This window comes from Oncorhynchus keta, chromosome 22 (assembly GCF_023373465.1).
Source record: "Oncorhynchus keta strain PuntledgeMale-10-30-2019 chromosome 22, Oket_V2, whole genome shotgun sequence".
NCBI classification, from domain to species: Eukaryota; Metazoa; Chordata; class Actinopteri; order Salmoniformes; family Salmonidae; genus Oncorhynchus; species Oncorhynchus keta.
In genome coordinates, this window is record NC_068442.1 from 22069861 (window position 1) to 22092025 (window position 22165).

Below are 22165 nucleotides of genomic sequence, written 5' to 3' on the forward strand. Positions count from 1 at the left end.
CGCACCAAAGTATGTTCATCTCTAGGAGACAGAACGCATCTCCTTCCTGAGCGGTATGGTGGCTGCGTGGTCCTGTGGTGTTTATACTTGCATACTATTGTTTGTACAGATGAAAATGGTACCTTCAGGCTTTTGGAAATTGCTCCCAAGGATGAACTAGACTTGTGGAGGTCTCCATTTTGTTTTTCTGAAGTCTTGTCTGATTTCGTTTGATTTTCCCATGATGTCAAGCAAAGAGGCACTGAGTTTGAAGGTAAGACTTGAAATACATCCACAGATACACCTCCAATTGACTCAGGCTAATTGACATAATTTTCCAAACTGTTTAACTTAGTCAACTTAGTGTATGTAAACTTCTGACTCACTGGAATTGTGATACAGTGAATTATAAGTGAAATAATCTGTCTGTAAACAATTGTTGGAAAAATTGTCATGCACAAAGTAGATGTCCTAACCGTCTTGCCAAAAGGATAATTTGTTAATTAACAAGAAATGTGTGGAGTGGTTGAAAGACAAGTATTACTGTGTATGTAAACGTACGACCTCAACTGTAAATGTGATATTTACCTTTTTTTAATTTATTTTTTATAAATCTACAAAAATGCCTAAACCTGTTTTTGCAGGTTATGGTATTTGTGTGTACATTGATGAGGGGAAAAACAATTTAATCAATTTTAACTTAACAAAATGTGGAAAAAGTCAAAGGGTCTGAATACTTCCTGAATGCACTGTATTTACCTCAACTCAGTGGAGGTTGCTGCGGGGCAGATGGCTCATAATAATGTCTGGGTATCTTTCCACCTATCCGCTCCAGCCATTACCACGTGCCCGTCCTCCGCAATTAAGGTGCTACCAACCTTCTGTGCCTGAATTACCTCGTAACCCTGCACATCGACTTGATACTGGTACCCTGTGTATATAGCCAAGTTATCGTACTCATTGTTGACTTATTCCTTGTGTTATTTTTCTATTATTTCTCTTTTTTTCTCTCTGCAATTTTGGGAAGGGCCCGCAGATAAGCATTTCACTGTTGTTAGTCTACACCCGCTGTTTACGAAGCATGTGACAAATACAATTTGATTAGACAGGTGGTTCACTCCCATGAGACTGAAGCCAAGCCTTTAACTCAGCAGCCCAAAATACTCTTGTGACAAACCCAAGTCAGTTAGACAGGCACAGACCAACCAACGTTACACAGACATCAGGCCACCAAAGTACAAAATATACTACACACCTCAGAGGTCCAGCTTCTCTATGACAGAGAGAGGAACATAAGCACACACACACACTGCGTCTGTGTATGAGGTATTACTCTGGGTGAGGTTTTGGACTGGGCCATTAGTCATTGGCAAGGACCTTTCACCCTACTGTGGGGACTGAGATTACACACACGCTGCATCTTGAGCTGTGGACAAAATTGCGATAGGAGCTGTACAAGAAAACATATGTCATTTAGCAGATGTTTTTATCCAAGGAGGCATACAGTCATGCATGCATACATTTTACATATAAGTACCACCGGGAATCAAACCCACTAGCTTAACATTGCATCAAATCAAATTGTGTTGGTCACATACACATGTAAAGCAGATGCGAGTGAAGTGAAATGCTTGTGCTTCTAGTTCCGACAGTGCAGCAATATCTAACAAGTAATCTAACAAATCCACAACAACTACCTAAAACACACAAATCTAAGGGATGGAATAATAATATGTACATATAAATATATGGATGAGCGATGGCCGAGCGGCATAGGCAAGATGCAATAGATGGTATAGAATACAGTATATACATATGAGATGAGTAATGCAAGATATGTAAACATTAAAGTGGCATTATTAAAGTGACTAGTGATCCATTATTAAAATGGCCAATGATTTCAAGTCCGCATGTAGGCAGCAGCCTCTCTGTGTTAGAGGCTGTTTAACAGTCTGATGGCCTTGAGACAGAAGCTGTTTCTCAGTCTCTTGGTCCCAGCTTTGATGCACCTGTACTGACCTCGCCTTCTGGATGGTAGTGGGGTGAACAGGCAGTGGCTTGGGTAGTTGTTGTCCTTGATGATCTTTTTGGCCTTCCTATGACATTGGGTGCTGTAGGTGTCCTGGAGGGCAAATAGTTTGCCCCTTGTGATTGGTTGCCACTTTAATGCCACTTTAATAATGTTTACACATCTTGCATTACTCATCTCATATGTAAACTCAACAACATCCTCTAACCGTCACCTGCATTTATTTTCAGCAAACTTAACGTGTAAATATTTGTATGAACATAACAAGATTCAACAACTGAGACATAAACTGAATAAGTTCCACAGACATGTGACTAACAGAAATGAAATAATGTGTCCCTGTACAAAGGGGGGTTCAAAATCAAAAGTAGAGTCAGTATCTGGTGTGGCCACCAGCTGCATTAAGTACTGCAGTGAATCTCCTCCTCATGGACTCCACCAGATTTGCCCGTTCTTGTTGTGAGATGTTACCCCACTATTCCACCAAGGTAGCAAGTTCCCAGACATTTCTGGGGGGAATGGCCCTAGCCCTCACCCTCCGATCCAACAAGTCCCAGACATGCTCAATGGGATTGAGATCCGGGCTCTTCGCTGACCATGGCAGAACAGTGACATTCCTATCTTGCAGGAAATCACACACAGAATGAGGAGGTGGCATTGTCATGCTGGAGGGTCATGTCAGGGTGAGCCTGCAGGAAGGGTATCGCATGAAGGAGGATGCAGCAGTGTATGTGCAAAGTTTTAGACTGATCAAATGAACTATTGCATTTTTGTTCAAAATACTGCCCAAATGTGCCTAATTTGTTTATTAATAACTTTTCATGTTCAAAACTGTGCACTCTTCTGAAACAATAGCATGGTATTTTTTCACTGCAATAGCTACTGTAAATTGGACAGTGCAGTTAGATTAACAAGAATTTAAGCTGTCTGCTAAGATCAGATGTCTATGTCCTGGGAAATGTTCTTGTTACTTACAACCTCATGCTAATCGCATTAGCCTACATTAGCTCAACCGTCCCGTGGAAGGGACACCGATCCCGAAGAAGTTTTTAACCTCTCTCCCTCTGCTATAGCTGTCTTTGGTGATTGGACTGAGAGGGATGGAAACACAGACAGCTTGCAGCGACCACATTTAACAATGTGTGATTCATTCACCATTACATCATCACTTTAAAAAAGTGAATGATCTTTGTTTCAGCTAAGGTTGATATGAATAGTACTGATGAATGTATTATAATTATGTTGGTAAGGTTGACTTGAGTGAAACATTGTTACGTTTTTTTATGCTTTGGTATTGTAATATTTTCTGTAATTGGTCTCATCACCTGCTGTTTCCATTTCAATAGCTAAGTTGTTTATGAATTACACAATTGTCAGAAAGTGAGAATAAATCAGGCTAAAATGCTGCAACAACATTGGACGCTTTGTGATGAGACTCCAAATTATATTGGAGATATGGCCAAGGAGTATCTAATACCAATGATCAAGGTAAGACATAGCTATATATTACTACTTCTGTTTGATGAAATTGTCACGCCATTATGCTATTGTATGTAATTTGAGCATTGGTTTGATTAGCCAATGTAGGTAACTAGAATAGCTATGGTGGTGTCACGTTCTGACCATCGTTCGTGTGCGTTTTCCTTGTTTTAGTGTTGGTCAGGACGTGAGCTGGGTGGGCATTCCATGTTGTGTGTCTGGTTTGTCTATTTCTATGTTTGGCCTGATATGGTTCTCAATCAGAGGCAGGTGTTAGTCATTGTCTCTGATTGGGAACCATATTTAGGTAGCCTGTTTTGTGTTGAGTTTTGTGGGTGATTGTTCCTGTCTTTGTTGCACCAGATAGGACTGTTTTGGTTTTTTCACATTTCTTGTTTTGTAGATTGTTGTACTTTCATCTTTATTAAAGACGCACAAAACTAACCACGCTGCATTTTGGTCCGCCTCTCTTTCCCCAGAAGAAAACCATTACAGGTGGAGAGGTTGATGTTACAATGTCAACTAACGAAACAGATACAATTTCAATAATTACATTTTGAATATGGCTGAGAACAAAAATATATTGAGCGTCAATGTTGTTGGGATATAACGTTAGCTAGCTAGCTAAAAATCTGTGTAGCTGGCTGCTAAGATACGAGAGAGTAGCTGCGTCACAGCTCAGTACATAGAACAAATATATTGCCAATAGGACATGCTGCATTTCTCACCTTGAATGAGACTGCATGATCTGTAATCATTCCGTATTCATCTTGAACGAATCGTGAATAATGATGAGTGAGAAAGTTAGAGGGTCGAATATGGGACCAAATATTAAACTTTTGACTACTTTATTTATAAAAAATAATTAGTTCCCCTTACTTCTTATAAATAGATTTTTGGGGTATTTCTTGTTAAAATCTCTTAATCTGAACACATCTATTAGTATAAAATTATATAATTTACCTTTTTTGCATACAATATAGCTTTTGAATTTTGTGTTTGAATTTTATATTTTATACTGTTGTTATTGCTTGCCTTTATCAAGGGTGTCAATTTCGGACCCCACTGTATATTAGAAAGGGTTCGAATAGAAAAGATATTCATACTTCATATTCCAGCGGAAGATGAGAGTTGTGTCTCTGATCTACTTCTGCTCAAAGAAATACATGTACAGCCATACAGTATAGCACTCCTCTCTGTTACCAACCTGCACCTACCTCACATTACCATGGTCTTCTAACCATCCCCTGGTCCTGGCCTGTACTGTCACATATCACCTCAGTTTTCTACAAGTGGAACCTAACATTCATGTGATTACCCCCATAAGATACGTACACCCAAGAGTCAATGTGTCATTAATTTCAATCCCTCTCCACTTCATTGTGGTGCATTATAGTAGCAGTGGCATCCTCAACGCTCAAGCATACTTGTTTCAAAAGCTCAAATAGTCATTGTGCCTTTGCTGTTGGAGGTATATGAGGAGCATAGAAACCCTGTGTCTTACTTCCAGAGCGCCAGCCCTCTTAAGTAACAGCTGTTCTATGTTCCTGGCTGCCCTAGCCACTAGTTCCTCTGCATCGTTACACTCTACTGTGTACAGATTCTGGTTGTCCAGGAAGATCTAGAGAGAGTGAGCATACACACTGGTTACACATACTGTCATAGTGTCTCCTGATAAATATCCATGTTTTATGTTATATAGTGCTTACTATGCGTTATAACATGTTATGAAGGGTTAGGTCACCTGTGTGAGGCTCTTCCTGGCACTGGCGGTGTCTGCCAGTGTCACCAGCTCTATCTGTATCTGATCCACCCATTCCTTTATCCTATAGGACAAGAGAGAGGCACAAACAACCAATCAGATCACAACAACAGACATCAAACATCCCATACCAGTACTTCATATAAATAACTCCCTCCTCACCTAAATTAGCCAGCGTTTATATTACTAGTAGCAGCCTATCATCTGCCAACATCCCTGTCAATCAGATAACTTTAGATGGTTTCAAAGCCAATATAACCACATCAGAAGACTCTCACAAGAATGGAACATGGCATCACCTGTCCAGTCAAATCACTCAACAATCACTCTAATACAATGTCACCCAATAAGATCACTGGCCTAGCCATCAACACTGCCAGAGCCAATCAGATCATACTCTCAGGGTCAAAGGAAAAGTCAAACATTCAAATACGTATTACTAGGTTCACACACAATGTCAACAGGTAGCTGTCTCAAGCTGGGTCAAACCAATGAGATTCAGACAGTGATGTGTGTGGACAGGCCTCTGCAGAAATCTACCTGTGTGTGTGTGCATGTGTGCGTCCTTGTTAGAGCAACCATAACCAAATGGGTCCACTTCATATCCAAGTGCAATGGAGCCTAAAGTTAACTCACTGAGCTCTTGATAATATCACTACTGACATACAGCACCTTTGTCTGTCTCTGTCTCTTTCTCTCCAGCTCTGCCTCTCTCTATATCTCACGGCCTCTCTCCCTCCCCCTCTCGCTCTCTCTATTTCACCAGGATCACATTGATGGCATACCTCCTGACATCCTGGGCTGAGCCACTGTGGTGTTGCTTAGAGTAACAAAGAGCTCCGATGAAAACATCAGGGTCTGCCTACTAAGAATTGTTATTATTGTGTGGCAGTAATAAAGCCTCTCTTGAAAAAGCCAAACCTTGACCCAGAAAATATAAAAAACTATCGGCCTATATCGAATCTTCCATTCCTCTCAAAGATTTTAGAGAAGGCTGTTGCGCAGCAACTCACTGCCTTCCTGAAGACAAACAATGTATACGAAATGCTTCAGTCTGGTTTTAGACCCCATCATAGCACTGAGACGGCACTTGTGAAGGTGGTAAATGACATTTTAATGGCATCGGACCGAGGCTCTGCATCTGTCCTCGTGCTCCTAGACCTTAGTGCTGCTTTTGATACCATCGATCACCACATTCTTTTGGAGAGATTGGAAACCCAAATTGGTCTACACGGACAAGTTCTGGCCTGGTTTAGATCTTATCTGTCGGAAAGATATCAGTTTGTCTCTGTGAATGGTTTGTCCTCTGACAAATCAACTGTACATTTCGGTGTTCCTCAAGGTTCTGTTTTAGGACCACTATTGTTTTCACTATATATTTTACCTCTTGGGGATGTTATTCGAAAACATAATGTAAACTTTCACTGCTATGCGGATGACACACAGCTGTACATTTCAATGAAACATGGTGAAGCCCCAAAATTGCCCTCGCTAGAAGCATGTGTTTCAGACATAAGGAAGTGGATGGCTGCAAACTTTCTACTATTAAACTCGGACAAAACAGAGATGCTTGTTCTAGGTCCCAAGAAACAAAGAGATCTTCTGTTGAATCTGACAATTAATCTTAATGGTTGTACAGTCGTCTCAAATAAAACTGTGAAGGACCTCGGCGTTACTCTGGACCCTGATCTCTCTTTTGAAGAACATATCAAGACCATTTCGAGGACAGCTTTTTCCATCTACGTAACATTGCAAAAATCAGAAACTTTCTGTCCAAAAATGATGCAGAAAAAATTAATCCATGCTTTTGTCACTTCTAGGTTAGACTACTGCAATGCTCTATTTTCCGGCTACCGGATAAAGCACTAAATAAACTTCAGTTAGTGCTAAATACGGCTGCTAGAATCCTGACTAGAACCAAAAAATTTGATCATATTACTCCAGTGCTAGCCTCTCTACACTGGCTTCCTGTCAAAGCAAGGGCTGATTTCAAGGTTTTACTGCTAACCTACAAAGCATTACATGGGCTTGCTCCTACCTACCTCTCTGATTTGGTCCTGCCGTACATACCTACACGTACGCTACGGTCACAAGACGCAGGCCTCCTAATTGTCCCTAGAATTTCTAAGCAAACAGCTGGAGGCAGGGCTTTCTCCTATAGAGCTCCATTTTTATGGAACGGTCTGCCTACCCATGTCAGAGACGCAAACTCGGTCTCAACCTTTAAGTCTTTACTGAAGACTCATCTCTTCAGTGGGTCATATGATTGAGTGTAGTCTGGCCCAGGAGTGGGAAGGTGAACGGAAAGGCTCTGGAGCAACGAACCGCCCTTGCTGTCTCTGCCTGGCCGGTTCCCCTCTTTCCACTGGGATTCTCTGCCTCTAACCCTGTTACGGGGCTGAGTCACTGGCTTGCTGGGGCTCTCTCGTGCCGTCCCTGGGGGGTGCGTCACCTGGGTGGGTTGATTCACTGTTGTGGTCGGCCTGTCTGGGTTGCCCCCCCCCCCCCTTGGGTTGTACCGTGGCGGAGATCTTTGTGGGCTATACTCGGCCTTGTCTCAGGATGGTAAGTTGGTGGTTGAAGATATCCCTCTAGTGGTGTGGGGGATGTGCTTTGGCAAAGTGGGTGGGGTTATATCCTTCCTGTTTGGCCCTGTCCGGGGGTGTCCTCGGATGGGGCCACAGTGTCTCCTGACCCCTCCTGTCTCAGCCTCCAGTATTTATGCTGCAGTAGTTTATGTGTCGGGGGGCTAGGGTCAGTTTGTTATATCTGGAGTACTTCTCCTGTCCTATTCGGTGTCCTGTGTGAATCTAAGTGTGCGTTCTCTAATTCTCTCCTTCTCTCTTTCTTTCTCTCTCTCGGAGGACCTGAGCCCTAGGACCATGTCCCAGGACTACCTGACATGAGGACTCCTTGCTGTCCCCAGTCCACCTGGCCATGCTCCTGCTCCAGTTTCAACTGACCTGAGCCCTAGGACCGTGCCCCAGGACTACCTGACATGAAGGCTCCTTGCTGTCCCCAGTCCACCTGACTGTGCTGCTGCTCCAGTTTCAACTGTTCTGCCTTATTATTATTCGACCATGCTGGTCATTTATGAACATTTGAACATCTTGGTCATGTTCTGTTATAATCTCTACCCGGCACAGCCAGAAGAGGACTGGCCACCCCACATAGCCCGGTTCCTCTCTAGGTTTCTTCCTAGGTTTTGGCCTTTTGTAGGGAGTTTTTCCTAGCCACCGTGCTTTTACACCTGCATTGTTTGCTGTTTGGGGTTTTAGGCTGGGTTTCTGTACAGCACTTTGAGATATCAGCTGATGTACGAAGGGCTATATAAATAAATTTGATTTGATTTGATTTGATTTATTCTGTAACCTTTAGAAACATTGCACACACACACACACACACATACACACACACACTGGGATAGAGACAGGAAGAGGGAATATTGCATGCAGTTGGCTGGGGGTAGGAGTGGGATGTAGATGATATCATTGTCACTCACAGACCATGACACACACTCAAACACACACATCCGTGTGTCATTTGCAGCTATTCACGCAGTCCCTGAGAGTAATGAGTGTAAAGCTGGTTACTTGAATGTGTCCCGAGGATTGTGACTGGGGAGAGGGAATGATAGGGGGAGGGGTGAGAGGAGGTTAGGTATAAGGAATAATTGTGTCCCTAATCCGGTTCTTCTCTCCTCTCCATAGTGTCTGAGATTTAAAGCCCCGAGATCTGAGCAGACAGTGTGTCTGTGTTTGTGTGTGTGCGTGCCTCCATCCATGCATAGATGTGTGTGTAAATATTCCCTACTGGAACACTAAACAGACACGGTCTTCCTTTTTCTCCTAGCCAACATTGGAGTATTTTAAAATGTTTAGTGTTTTTCCTTACTTGCTCAGACATTTTAGCTGAAATTAGACTTCCCTGTCCTGGATCCTTTGTTTGAACTTCCCGAGGCAGCTCTATTCATCACAGGGGCTGCACCAAAACACTGACGCCAGATTAAAGGTGGAATGAGTGAGACCCTAGATTCAGACGTTCAGTCCCTGGACAATAAAGTAGACAAGCTCAGGGTGAGGATCTCCTTCCAGAAAGACATCAGGGACTGTAACATACTCTGTTTTACTGAATCATGGCTCTCTTTCCAGGTATATTGTTCCTGTGCATTCAAGTCAGCAGTTTCTTCGTCCAGGAAGAAAGAACTCAGAGAAATAGAAAGATGGAGGGGTTTGTTTCATGCCTAACAACAGTGTGATTGGTAAAGGAACTCAATTCCTTTGTTCTCCCGATCTAGAATACCTCGCTATCAAATGAAGACCGCATGACCTCCCAAGAAAAATGTACTCGGTCAGTCACTGCCGTGTATATTTACCCCCAAGCCGACACGCGACAGCTCTCAAGGAACTACACTGGACTTTGTGCAAACTGGAAACCCCATATCCTGAAGTCAGATTTACTGTAACGGTGGACTTTAATAAAGGAAATCTGAGGAAAGCATTACCAAAATAATATCAACTCGCAAAACGGACCATGGATCATTGCTAATATCCCTTCCGGGATGGCTACAAGGCCCTTCCCCACCCTCCCTTCGGCAAATCAGATCATGCCTCCATTCTGCTCCTCCCCACCTATAGGCAGAAACTTAAATAGGAAGCTCCCATGGTAAGGACAGTTTAACTTTGGTCTGACTAAAAGGAATCTATGGTTCAAGGTTGTTGGATACCTCAGCCTAGAAATGCTCCGGGTCAACTCTGAGAACAGTATTGACGTATACAGGGACTGGGTTCATCAGGAATTGCATAGAGGACGTTATTCCCACTGTGACAATTAGAATTGATCCAAACCAAAAACCTCTGTCAAATGACAGCATTCGTGCAAAACTGAAAGTGCAAAAACACAACATTCAGCCATGGCAAAGGTGATTAGGAACATCGATGTGTACAAACAGACCAGCTACGACCTCCGTAAGGCAATTAAAGAGGCAAAACGACAGTACAAGGACAAAATGGAGTTGCGACTCAACGACCCAGACGTATGTATCAGGGACTCCAGACAATCATGGATTATAAAGGGAAAGCCAGCCACGTCGCAAACACAAACACCTCACTCCCAGATGAGTTAAACACCTTCTTCACCCGCTTCAAGAATTTGAATACAGCCCCAACAGATCCACGGACGACGCAATTGCCATTGCACTGCACATTGCCCTATCTCACCTAGACAAAGTAAATACGTAAGAATGCTGTTCGTCAACCACAGCTCAGCTTTCAACACCGTAGACCCTCCGAGCTCATTACTAAGCTCAGGTCCCTGGATCTGTAACCCTTCCTGTGCAGCTGTGTCCTGGACTTCCTGACAGGATAACCCCAAGTGGTGAAGGTAGGCAACAACACCTCTGCCACATAGATCTTCAACACAGAGGCCCTACAGGGGTGCAGTGGAGAGGGTCAAAAGCTTCAAGTTCTTCGTTGTGGACAAGACAACCTGAAATATACTTAAGAAATTTGGCTTGGCCCCTTAAAACCTCTTAAGGCTAAGTGAGACGTCTGCGTCTCACTTAGCCAACAGGGAATGCAAATGCGCAACGCCAAATGCTAATAGTACTCGCTAAAACTCAAACTTTCATTAAAACACACATGCAGGGTACTAAATTAAAGCTACACTCGTTGTGAATCTAGCCAACAAGTCAGATTTTTTAAATGGTTTCGGTGAAAACATGAGAAGCTATTATCTGATAGCATGCAACACCCTGAAATACCTGAAGGGGACGTAAACAAAATAATTAGCGTAGCCGGCGCTACACAAAACGCAGAAATAAAATATAAAACATTCATTACCTTTGACGAGCTTCTTTGTTGGCACTCCTATATGTCCCATAAACATCACAATTGGGTATTTTTTTCGATTAAATCCGTCCATGTATACCCAAAATGTCCATTTATGAAGCCCGTCTGATCCAGGAAAAAACAGCTTTCCCAACAGCAAGGTCATTTTTTTTTTATTAAAAAAGTTGCCTATAAACTTTGACAAAACACTTCAAACTACTTTTTTAATCCAACTTTAGGTATTAGTAAACGTTAATAATCGATCAAATTGAACACGGGGCGATGTGTATTCAATAGCTGCAGGTCTTGAAACGATGGTCGATATTCTCTCTTTCAAAACTTCCTCTCGTGTACCGGATGACATGAAGTGCCTCTTCTTCATTTCACCAAGGAACAACTTCAACCCAATTGCCAAGACTGGCGACATCGTGTGGAAGGTGTAGGACTTGTAAACTGGGAGCTATCTATTTTCCCTTGCCATAGACAATACAGCCAACTGGCAGATGGATATTTCTTTTTTTCCTTGGGGTTTTGCCTGTTACACATTTTCTGTTATAGTCATAGACATGATTTAACCAGTTTTAGAAACTTCAGAGGGTTTTCTATGCACACATACTAATCATATGCATATACTATATTCCTGGCATGAGTAGCAGGACGTTGAAATTTTGCGCGGTTTTTAACAAAATGTTGAAAAAAATCTTTAAGAGGTTTAAGACCCTCACAAACTTCTACAGATGCACCATTGAGAGCATCCTATTGGGCTTTATCACTGCCTGGAATGGCAATTACATTTTACATTTACATTTAAGTCATTTAGCAGACGCTCTTATCCAGAGCGAATTACAACGTATACAGCAGCAAAGCTCTCCAGGAGGTGGTGCGGTCAGCCCAACGCATAACTGGGGGTGCGCACTGTCAGCCCTTAAGGATATCTACACTACCCAGTGTCACAGGAAGGCCAAGAAGATCATCAAGGATCTCATCCACCCAAGCCATGGCCTGTTCACCCCGCTACCATCTAGAAGGCGGAGACAGTACAGGTGCATCAAAGCTGGGACCGAGAGACTGAAAAACAACTTCTATCTCCAGTCCATCAGACCTTTAAACAGTCATCACTAGCCAGCCTCCACCCAGTACTCTGCCCTGCAGCTTAGTCACTGTTCTAGCCGGCAACCACCCAGTTTGGCACACATCTCCATTCAGACCACATTCACACTCCTCCAATATGTCAGTTCTGTGGCCAAAAACCTCAACATTTAAACACACAAAAAAAGTGATACTTTGAAAACTCATTGTGCATTTGTTTTAAAACAATTTGTTAGTAATCTCCAACGCATCTACAAATCGACCCTTTGATTTACAAGTGGATATGTCAAACTGACCAATCCAGACACACCTCTGCTCCATTCATGTTTAGTCAGCGAAGTTTGTCTGAGTTGGCAGGGATGCTCTGCTCTGCTCATAGAGATAGAACTACTGTGGCTTTTAAAGTCTGGGTTAGCGAGAGAGAGAGAGCGAGAAAGAGAGAAAGAGGGAGTGTAATGAGTATCTCAGCGGAATGCTGTGTTGAACTATGGACTAATTACACATCACTATAGGGGCAGACACAGTCTAACTTTTATACAACAGATAGGGATTCAATACAGTGGGGACAGTTCAACAATTTAAACAACACAACCTCTAGATACAACTATACCAATTTTGTCACCAGATCAAAAGGCCAAACAGACAGATTGCAGTTTAATGTTTGGGACTGCCATTTACCCAACCTGCCACAGATACTTCTCTCTGTGTCGCATCCTATTACACCCCCAGAGTAATCAAAGGAACAGCTGAAGCATGGTTCCTTGAGTGTGGGGGGAAACTAACAGATCACACACCTTAATATCTGGCTGTTACCTTCAGTTATCAGCCCTTTGACCCTGGAAGACCATTAAGGAACAGAGCATCACTCTCTTTTTCCTAGTTTCCCAAAACTACGCTTGGTGTGTTACAAGTCTAGACTAGGTCATATAATCTGGTATTGCATAGTAATACACCATATTTGGTCTCTGAAATAAACCCATGAAACATATTCTGTGTTTCACTGTATGAATTTGTAGGATTGGTAGTCACAGAATTGCATTAGCCGACAGTATAAAAGCATCATTTAATATATTCTAGAATCAGCGTTAGTTTAGCGCTGACTAGTTTTGTCAACAAGTTGACACGACATGCCTTGGCATGCGCACGTCTTCATTGACCACATAGCTGACCCTAATGAAGGCGACCAGCACGTGGGAATCTGCTAGTAAAAAGTAAGACATGTTCATTAACATTCGCACTTACATAAACAGGCTATACACTGTAAAACCATGAAAGTTGTGACATGTTTTAGGGATAGGCATGAGTAATCAAATACTCCAGTACTCAAACCGCTGTGAAAACTCTATCTTTAACCAGAGAACAATCACATACTGTAAAACTTATTTGGTCGAAATTGTTTCTTGCTTTAACTAACGTTCCATTTGTGTGAATTTGCAGGACACAACAAAATAATAAACCAAATCAAGTATCACAGTTTTGCTCCCTAAATTCCTTTCCCCTCTGTCTCTCACTCACTCAAATGTGTTCCGACTGCTACACAGGCGTAATGTCTGTGCCTACAGAAATAAATGCCTATAAAAACATATCTAAAGTGATACACAAGCCATTGTCACACCCTGATCTGTTTCACCTGTCTTTGTGCTTCTCTCCACCCCCCTTCAGGTGTCACCATCTTACCCATTATCCCCAGTGTATTTATACCTGTGTTCTCTGTCTGCTGCCAGTTCGTTTTGTTTGTCAAGCCTATAAGCGGTTTTCCCCTTGCTCCTGTCTGTTTCTAGTTTTCCTAGTTTTGACCTTTCTGCCTGCCCTGAGCATGCCTGCCATTCTGTACCTTGTCACCCCACACTGGATTACTGACCTCTGCCTGCCCTTGTGAGCCATTGCGTCGGCTGACCGATAAAGATGTCCTATGGGCATCCTCAACATGATGTATTGAAGCAAATCAAGAAATTGGTAAGCAACCAACCAATACTGAGGTACTATGATGACCTCTCTGAAGATGTGATGCAAGTGACAAAGGCCTAGGGGCAGCGCTCTTGCAGAAGGGGCAGCCCATTGCATTTGCTTCAAGGACATTGACACCCATGGAGCAAGGATAAACCCAAATTGAAAAGGAGTGCCTAGCCATAGTGTTCGCCTGTGACCGTTTTGATCAATAGCTTCATGGTAGGGACTTTATCACAGTGCACACTGATCACAAGCCGCTTGAGGTTATCTGAAAACAAACTATTTGGTCTGCCACGAAGAAACTTCAAAGGATGACGTTAAAGCGTCAGTGTTATCAACTACAGGTAGTATACAAGAAAGGAAGAGAGCTTCACATTGCAGATTTCCTTACTAGAGCAACACTACCAACAACAAGTCACCCGCAATATCGGACAAATGCGACTGTATATGCTCTACAGGCTGAGGTTGAAGATGTGAACCATGCTACTGATCAAAACAACTCCTCGCAGACATGGGATGCTATTAAAGCTCCTTCAGCAGAGGACAAGACTTCTCAAATGCTTCAGTCTTTAATCCTAAGAGGCTGGCCGGACACCATCCTGGTGAGGGACAATTGGACATACAGAGACGAACTCATAATGGAGGACGAGGTGATCTAAACAGTGATCTAAACTCTATGCCCAATGTCTCTCTCTCTCATATCCATGGGCACTCAGGGGTCGAAGCCAGTCTCAGGAAAGCCAGAGACTCAGTATTCTGGCCAAACAATAAATAAATACATTTTGTGGCTGTGTACAGCATATGTAATGCTAATCTACCTATTGTAAGCAGCAGTTTAGCAGATATGGCATACCTGACAGTGGTGTAGTTACGGATAATGGGCCCCAGTTCACGAGTCTGTTTGCAAAAGCCTGGGAATTCCATTATGTGACCACTTCACCGTACCACAGTCAAAGTAATGGTAAGGCGAAGTCAGCAGTGAAAATAGCAAAGACTCTCATCACAAAGGCAATGCAGGAAGGCACAGATGTGTGGCAAGCCATTTTGTTAAGGAGAAATACTCCCAGAGGGTTTCGGCAGCAGTCCTGTACAGAGCTTAATGTCTCGATGCACCCATTCTCTGTTGCCAACAACTCCCAAGCTCCTCGCACCAAAGGACATTAGGGATGTCCAGGCACACAAGCGTGCACATCAGGACAAGTCAAAACATTACTATGACCAGCATGCCAAAAAATCTGCCTGTAATGAAACAAGGCCAAGCTGTCAGAGCATTCCTCACGCCAGGGATGCCACACGGAGTCTTGGCACATGCATAGGGCACATCAGTGCAATGTCATATGAAGTAGAAGTAAAGATCCGAAAGTATTGAAGGAACCGGAAGGACATACTCCTAGTTCAGGAGAGCATAGGGCACAGGAGGGACACATGGGAAGACTTGGAATATCCCCTACCAGTGCAGTTATCACTGCCAACATTGCCTCCACAATTTCAGGAGGCTGTGGAAGAGGAAGAAGAGGCACTGAAGCTCCCAGAGGAGCCCAACGTCCCAGAGGTGTCCAATATGCTACCAATGCGACACACTAGGACAAGGGTTAACATAAGACCACCCCTGCGGTATGGGGACTATGTCCCTTAAGAGATGGACAATATTTTTTTTATCTTTAAGAAAAAGGTGGTGTTGATAATCTAAATAGGTATTTTAACTGTGGTATTAAAATGGTATGAAGTGCTTAAGCTAATTCTATATGAAAAGGAAGTAGTTAAGATAATGGATAATGCCAACCCAGAGATGGTGCTAGTGGGGCACCTATTTAGGATATAAACTCAGCAAAAAAAGAAACGTCCTTTTTTCGGGGCCCTGTCTTTCAAATATAATTAGCAAAAATCAAAATAACTTCAGATCTTCATCGTAAAGTGTTTAAACACTGTTTTTTTATTTTTTATTTTACCTTTATTTAACTAGGCAAGTCAGTTAAGAACAAATTCTTATTTTCAATGACGGCCTAGGAACAGTTAATATAATTAGCAAAAATCAAAATAACTTCACAGATCTTCATCGTAAAGTGTTTAAACACTGTTTTTTTATTTTACCTTTATTTAACTAGGCAAGTCAGTTAAGAACAAATTCTTATTTTCAATGACGGCCTAGGAACAGTGGGTTCTGCAGTGGAACTGCCTGTTCAGGGGCAGAACGACAGATTTGTACCTTGTCAGCTCGGGGGTTTGAACTTGCTACCTTCCGGTTACTAGTCCAACACTAACCACTAGGCTACGCTGCCGCCCCTACGTTTCCCATGCTTGTTCAATGAACCATAAACAATTAATGAACATGCACCTGTAGAAGGTCGTTAAGACACTAACAGCTTACAGACAGTAGGCAATTAAAGTCACAGTTATGAAAATTTAGGACACTAAATAGGCCTTTCTACTGACTCTGAAAACACCAAAAGAAAGATGCCCAGGGTCCCTGCTCATCTGTGTGAACGTGCCGCAGGCATGCTGCGAGGAAGACTGCAGATGTGGCCAGGGCAATAAATTGCAATGTCCGTACTGTGAGACGCCTAAGACAGCGCTACAGGGAGACAGAACGTCCTCGCAGTGGCAGACCATGTGTAACAACACCTGCACAGGTTCGCAACATAGGATGGCAGCAACAACTGCCCGAGTTACACCACGAACGCACAATCCCTCTATCAGTGCTCAGACTGTCCGCAATAGGCTGAGAGAGGCTGGACTGAGGGCTTGTAGGCCTGTTGTAAGCTCGGCTAAGGGTTACGTGTAAGGTTAGGGTTAAGTTTAGGAGTTAGGTTAAAGGGTTAAGGTTAGCTAAAAGGGTTGGTTAAAGTTAGGGGAAGGGTTAGTGAACATGCTAAGTAGCTACAAAGTAGTAAGTAGTTGAAAAGTTGCATATTAGCTAAAATGCTTAAGTTGTCCATGATGAGATTCAAACTCACAACCTTTGGGTTGCTATTTATGCTGCTAAAAGTTTGCATTATATACCCACCCACCCTACTTTCATTTTTGCCTTAAGTAACCTTGTCTTAGTACTTAGCACTTTCTAGTAAAAATCATGAGTACTCGAACAGTCAAAAAAGGTCAAATGCCCATCCTTAACACATTTATAACCTAAACTTCAGTTCTTAAAACTTAATCATTAGGCATTTAGATTTGCCAATAAGTGTTCTCATCTTAAACATAGGTGTTGAGAATGCAAGATTAAACATGATAGTTTCATGTCTGCTCCCGTGGTTGACGTCGCCGGTTTACTAGAACACCTTTTTCTCTTGAGCGCATGAGATGAAAATAAGAATTTGTTCTTAACTGACTTGCCTGGTTAAATAAAGGTAAAATAAAATAAATTAAAAGATGAGGGGAGGGGAGAGTTGCTCGCTCGATCACTAAAGCAGGCCCCAGCTAGGGCGCAGGCACAGGACAGACAATGTCATTACTGTAATCATGAGGACAATGCAATTAACTTTTTGACCTTATGGTGACAATGTAAAATGTGTTTTTTCTACATTTACATGCACCCTTTCCGTTTTTTACTATCCAAGATCTTCTAAATGAAGACAGTGGGAGCAGATCTTGCTGATGCCACATTTAACTTTGAGTGTGCGTGACCTAAACTCAGCCTTTCAGCAAATCTGGCTGGCCCATCTTGATAGAGGGGCGGCCGTTGCCTATTGATCAGCCAAATGCTCATTATAGATTAGTATAACAGAGAAATTGTGGGGGAAAAATACATTTTAACAATCCCATTGGCAGCTTGCCTTATAAAAATAAAACAATTAAATGTTGTTGTTTTTTTAAAGTCCAGCCCATATGGCATTAGCCAGAATTGCTAGTTGGCCAACCCCCCTTAGATTACAGTATTTCTTCACATACCATTGTTTTAGTTCTTCACCATTAGGAATCACACACGCCACACAAACACAAATAATTAATCAGTTTTACTTACAACAGTTACACAACCAACAAGTGGGATTTGACAAGCTAGGCGGGAATTTGAATTGTAGCAAGCCTACTTACATGAGTTGTGTTGGAAACTGCGACAGCAGACAACTATCCGAAGATAACAACAGTAAAATCAACACGGCGTGTGGTCTGTAGGTGTCCATTCCCAAGGCGTCAACTCCCCGACCAAACACACATGCACACTCACACGCTGCGCCCCCGCTCCGTCTCCCTTTCCAGCTGTGTAGAATGGTCCACGCCAACCGAGCAGTTTGTGTCACACACTCGGAAATAATAACCCAGCCCCGCCACAAATAATCGACTCAACTGTCAACAACGCTCTAACAGGTACCGGATTGGTTATTTATGTCGTCTCTCTCGCTCGCTCTTTCTCAACCACACCAGATTTTACTCGTTTTCATGTAAAATAATTTATCTGGGAGTCTTTAATATAATCATTTGGGGGCTTCTTACGGCCCAGCCCTCTAACCTCAAAGCTACATCAATCACCCAGACAGACAGAGACAGTGTGAGTGACAAGTAGCAGTGGACTGATAGCCTGATGACTCACACTAAATTATTCCACTGCTCTGTCGTTCGCTACATACTTTAGTCTGAGACTGCCATAATTGAAGTTGTTTGTGTACAAAACAAATTCATCAGTTAATTGCATCGTATCTAACCAATCAGAGTATCAAAACCAATGACGGATTTTCAAACCGCGGCTTTATCCACATGTGTTCTGGCTCTGGCTCAACCCATTGGTTTCTGGACCAATTAGATGGCCCCGAATGTGTTTGGTGAATGGACATGGGGGTACTTAATTCTAGACTCATGGCGGAGAAAAAAACATCCTTGGGCGTGGCGTTTGGCTGAAACAGGGAGTCTGGGGAGCCAGGCCAGTGGACTGATAGCTATTTGAGCGCGCAATTGAACAGACTTTTAGATATAGTGATTTATAGCATTGGTCTTCAACCTTTTCTTGCACAGGGACCCACTCCCAGAAAAACCGCCGACCAAGGAACCCCCATCATACATTAGCAAAACACTTTCTTGTCTTATCATCAGGTGACTGATAATATAAAGGAGAATCAACATTTTAAAATTAATAGATTTGGTAGATAGTTTTTCCGTTTTTCGATCTCCCCACATTATGATTGGAAGAGGAAATGCAAACTCTAACATATGTAACCCGATTCAGGAAACTAGGCGTATGTCACGACTTCACAAGAGAGCCTTTGAACTTAAACCTTTTTTAAAAATCTAAATACATTGTTTGGCAGAAATTCCTTCTCGAACATGTGAAATTTCATGTGCCTTAATATCAAATGTGTATGTCATCTGTAAATACGAATAAAATTGTTAAATTACGAGCCTAGTTCGTTTAGCCACAGAAAAATACAGCAACCTTCCCGCTAGTCCTGATTGTATTGAGACAACGAGTGGGCTGGACATACCGAGAGATGAGTTTGGATTGGTCTGCAGTGTTTAAAATGAGCTGCTTGTAATGTGTAGATAGTCCTTTCTACTGCAGTTTTTTCTAAAGATATACAGCTGAAGTCGGAAGTTTACATACACTTTAGCCACATACACCTCAGCCAAAAACAGTTTTTCACAATTCCTGACATTTTATCCTTGTAAAAATGTTCTATCCTTGGTCAGTTAGGATCACAACTTTATTTTAAGAATGTGAAATGTCAGAATAATAGTTGAGAATGATTTATTTCAGCTTTTATTTCTTTCATCACATTCCCAATGGGTAAGAAGTTGACATACACTCAATTAGTATTTGATAGCATTGCCTTTAAATTGTTTAACTTTGGTCAAACGTTTCAGGTATCCTTCCACAAGCTTCCCACAATACGTTGGGTGAATTTTGGCTCATTCCTCCTGACAGAGCTGGTGTAACAGAGTCAGGTTTGTAGGCCTCCTTGCTCACACATGCTTTTTCAGTTCTGCCCACACATTTTTATAGGATGAGGTTAGGGCTTTGTGATGGCCACTCCAATACATTGGCTGTGTTGTCCTTAAAACATTTTGCCCAACTTTGGAAGTATGCTTGGTGATGGCTTTGTCCATTCGGAAGACCCATTTGCGACCAATCTTGAACTTCCTGACTGATGTCTTGATGTTGCTTCAATATATTCACAAAATGTTCCCTCTTCATGATGCCATCTATTTTGTGAAGTGCACCAGTCCCTCCTGCATCAAAGCACCCCCACAACATGATGCTGCCACCCCCGTGCTTCACGGTTGGGATGGTGTTCTTCGGCTTGCAAGCCTCATCCTTTTTCTTCCAAACGTAACGATAGTCATTATGGCCAAAGAATTCTATTTTTGTTTCATCAGACCAGAGGACATTTCTCAAAATGGTTTGAGCTTTGTCCCCATGTGCAGTTCCAAACCATAGTCTGGCTTTTTTCTGACTGTTTTGGAGCAGTGGCTTCTTCCTTGCTGAGTGGCCTTTCAGGTTATGTCGATATAGGACTTGTTTTTACTGTGGATATAGATAATTTTGTATCTGTTTCCACCAGCATCTTCACAAGGTCCTTTGCTGTTGTTCTGGGATTGATTTGCACTTTTCACACCAAAGTACGTTCATCTCTAGGAGACAGAACGCATCTCCTTCCTGAGCGGTTTGACGGCTGCGTGGTCCCATGGTGTTATACATGCATACTATTGTTTGTACAGCTGAACGTGGTACCTTCAGGCGTTTGGAAATTGCTCCCAAGGATGAACCAGACTTGTGGAGGTCTACAAAAAAAATTCTGAGGTCTTGGCTGATTTCTTTCGATTTCCCATGATGTCAAGTAAAGAGGCACTGAGTTTGAAGGTAGGCCTTGAAATACATACACAGGTACACCTCCAATTGACTGAAATTATGTCAATTAGCCTATCAGAAGCTTCTAAAGCCATGATATAATTTAATGGAATTTTCCAAGCTGTTTAAATGCACAGTCAATTTAGTGTATGTAAGCCTCTGACCCACTGGAATTGTGATACAGTGAATTATCTGTCTGTAAACAATGGAAAAATGTACTTGTGTCATGCACAAAGTAGATCTCCTAACCAACTCAGGATGTCTTATAAAAGGGGTTGCAGTCTGCCTGAAGCCTTCATCCATGTATACAGGTAAGAATCTAACTACTGATTCAGATATTATATGTTTATAATTTGGTCAGAAAGTTATTTTCACTGCAAGCTAAAGCTTGCTGTTAGCCATCCAGCTGCAATTCGGTGGCTGGCTTGCTAACTAACAATTAATCTAATGTTATTTAGCTTGCTATGACCATCAGTTTGTGGTGCTAGTAATGTTACTCTGTGGATTGGGATTATATTTCATATTTTTGCTAGTTAACGTGGCATGTTCAAACCAAAGACCCTAAATTAAAACTTGCTGTTAGCTAGCTAACGTTAGCGGAGGTTAGGTGGCTGGCTTGCTAGCTAACATTAAATTATGTGTGTGTAACGTTAGTGTAGTTGTCTCAGAATGCTATTTCGCATTGCTAGTTATAACCTAATGTTAGCTAGCCATCTAACATTGAACCTATTGGTTAACTTTAGCTAGCTATGACAATTGGTTTGTATCGCTAGTTAAAGCTTGCTGTTAGCTAACCAGCTGACATTAGATGGCAGGCTAGCTCAAGCAGCTAACATTCCCTGTATGAACTGTGTGTAGTGTTAGAATGCCATTTTGCATCTATTGTATAATAATGCCAAAATGTATGTGTATCTGCAATTTGTCTTTCAGCATCAATCAGTAGAACATGCCTTGCCTAACTCCAATCCACCATCAAAAAGAGAGTTGGCCAAAGCAAGCAAAGGTAGCAGCACAGTCATCAACTACATGCACCATTTCTTCACCAGCTACAGAGTTGGGAAAACACCTGTGGACCTGCAATTGTGATAACTGTAGTGGCCAAAACAAAAACAAGTTTGTGCTCTGGTATTGTGCCTAGTGGACCATGCACAAGCTCCACCACAATCTGGACCTTCACTTCCTGATCACAGGCCACACCAAGTTTGCCCCTGACTGGTGCTTTGGCCTCATCAAGCAGCGCTTCAGAGAGACCAGAGTGAACACTTTGTCTGAGA

The 22165-nt window shown here is 42.4% G+C and overlaps 1 long non-coding RNA gene across 1 annotated transcript; it reads right to left on the reverse strand.

The window, feature by feature from the left end:
* Window positions 1-207: 207 nt before the first annotated feature.
* On the reverse strand, window positions 208-18978 carry LOC118401179 (uncharacterized). The gene is made up of 3 exons (XR_008075442.1): window positions 18279-18978; window positions 5232-5313; window positions 208-5108 (listed from the first exon to the last, which is right to left on the reverse strand). It is a non-coding gene; the product is annotated as an uncharacterized LOC118401179 (long non-coding RNA).
* Window positions 18979-22165: the final 3187 nt, after the last annotated feature.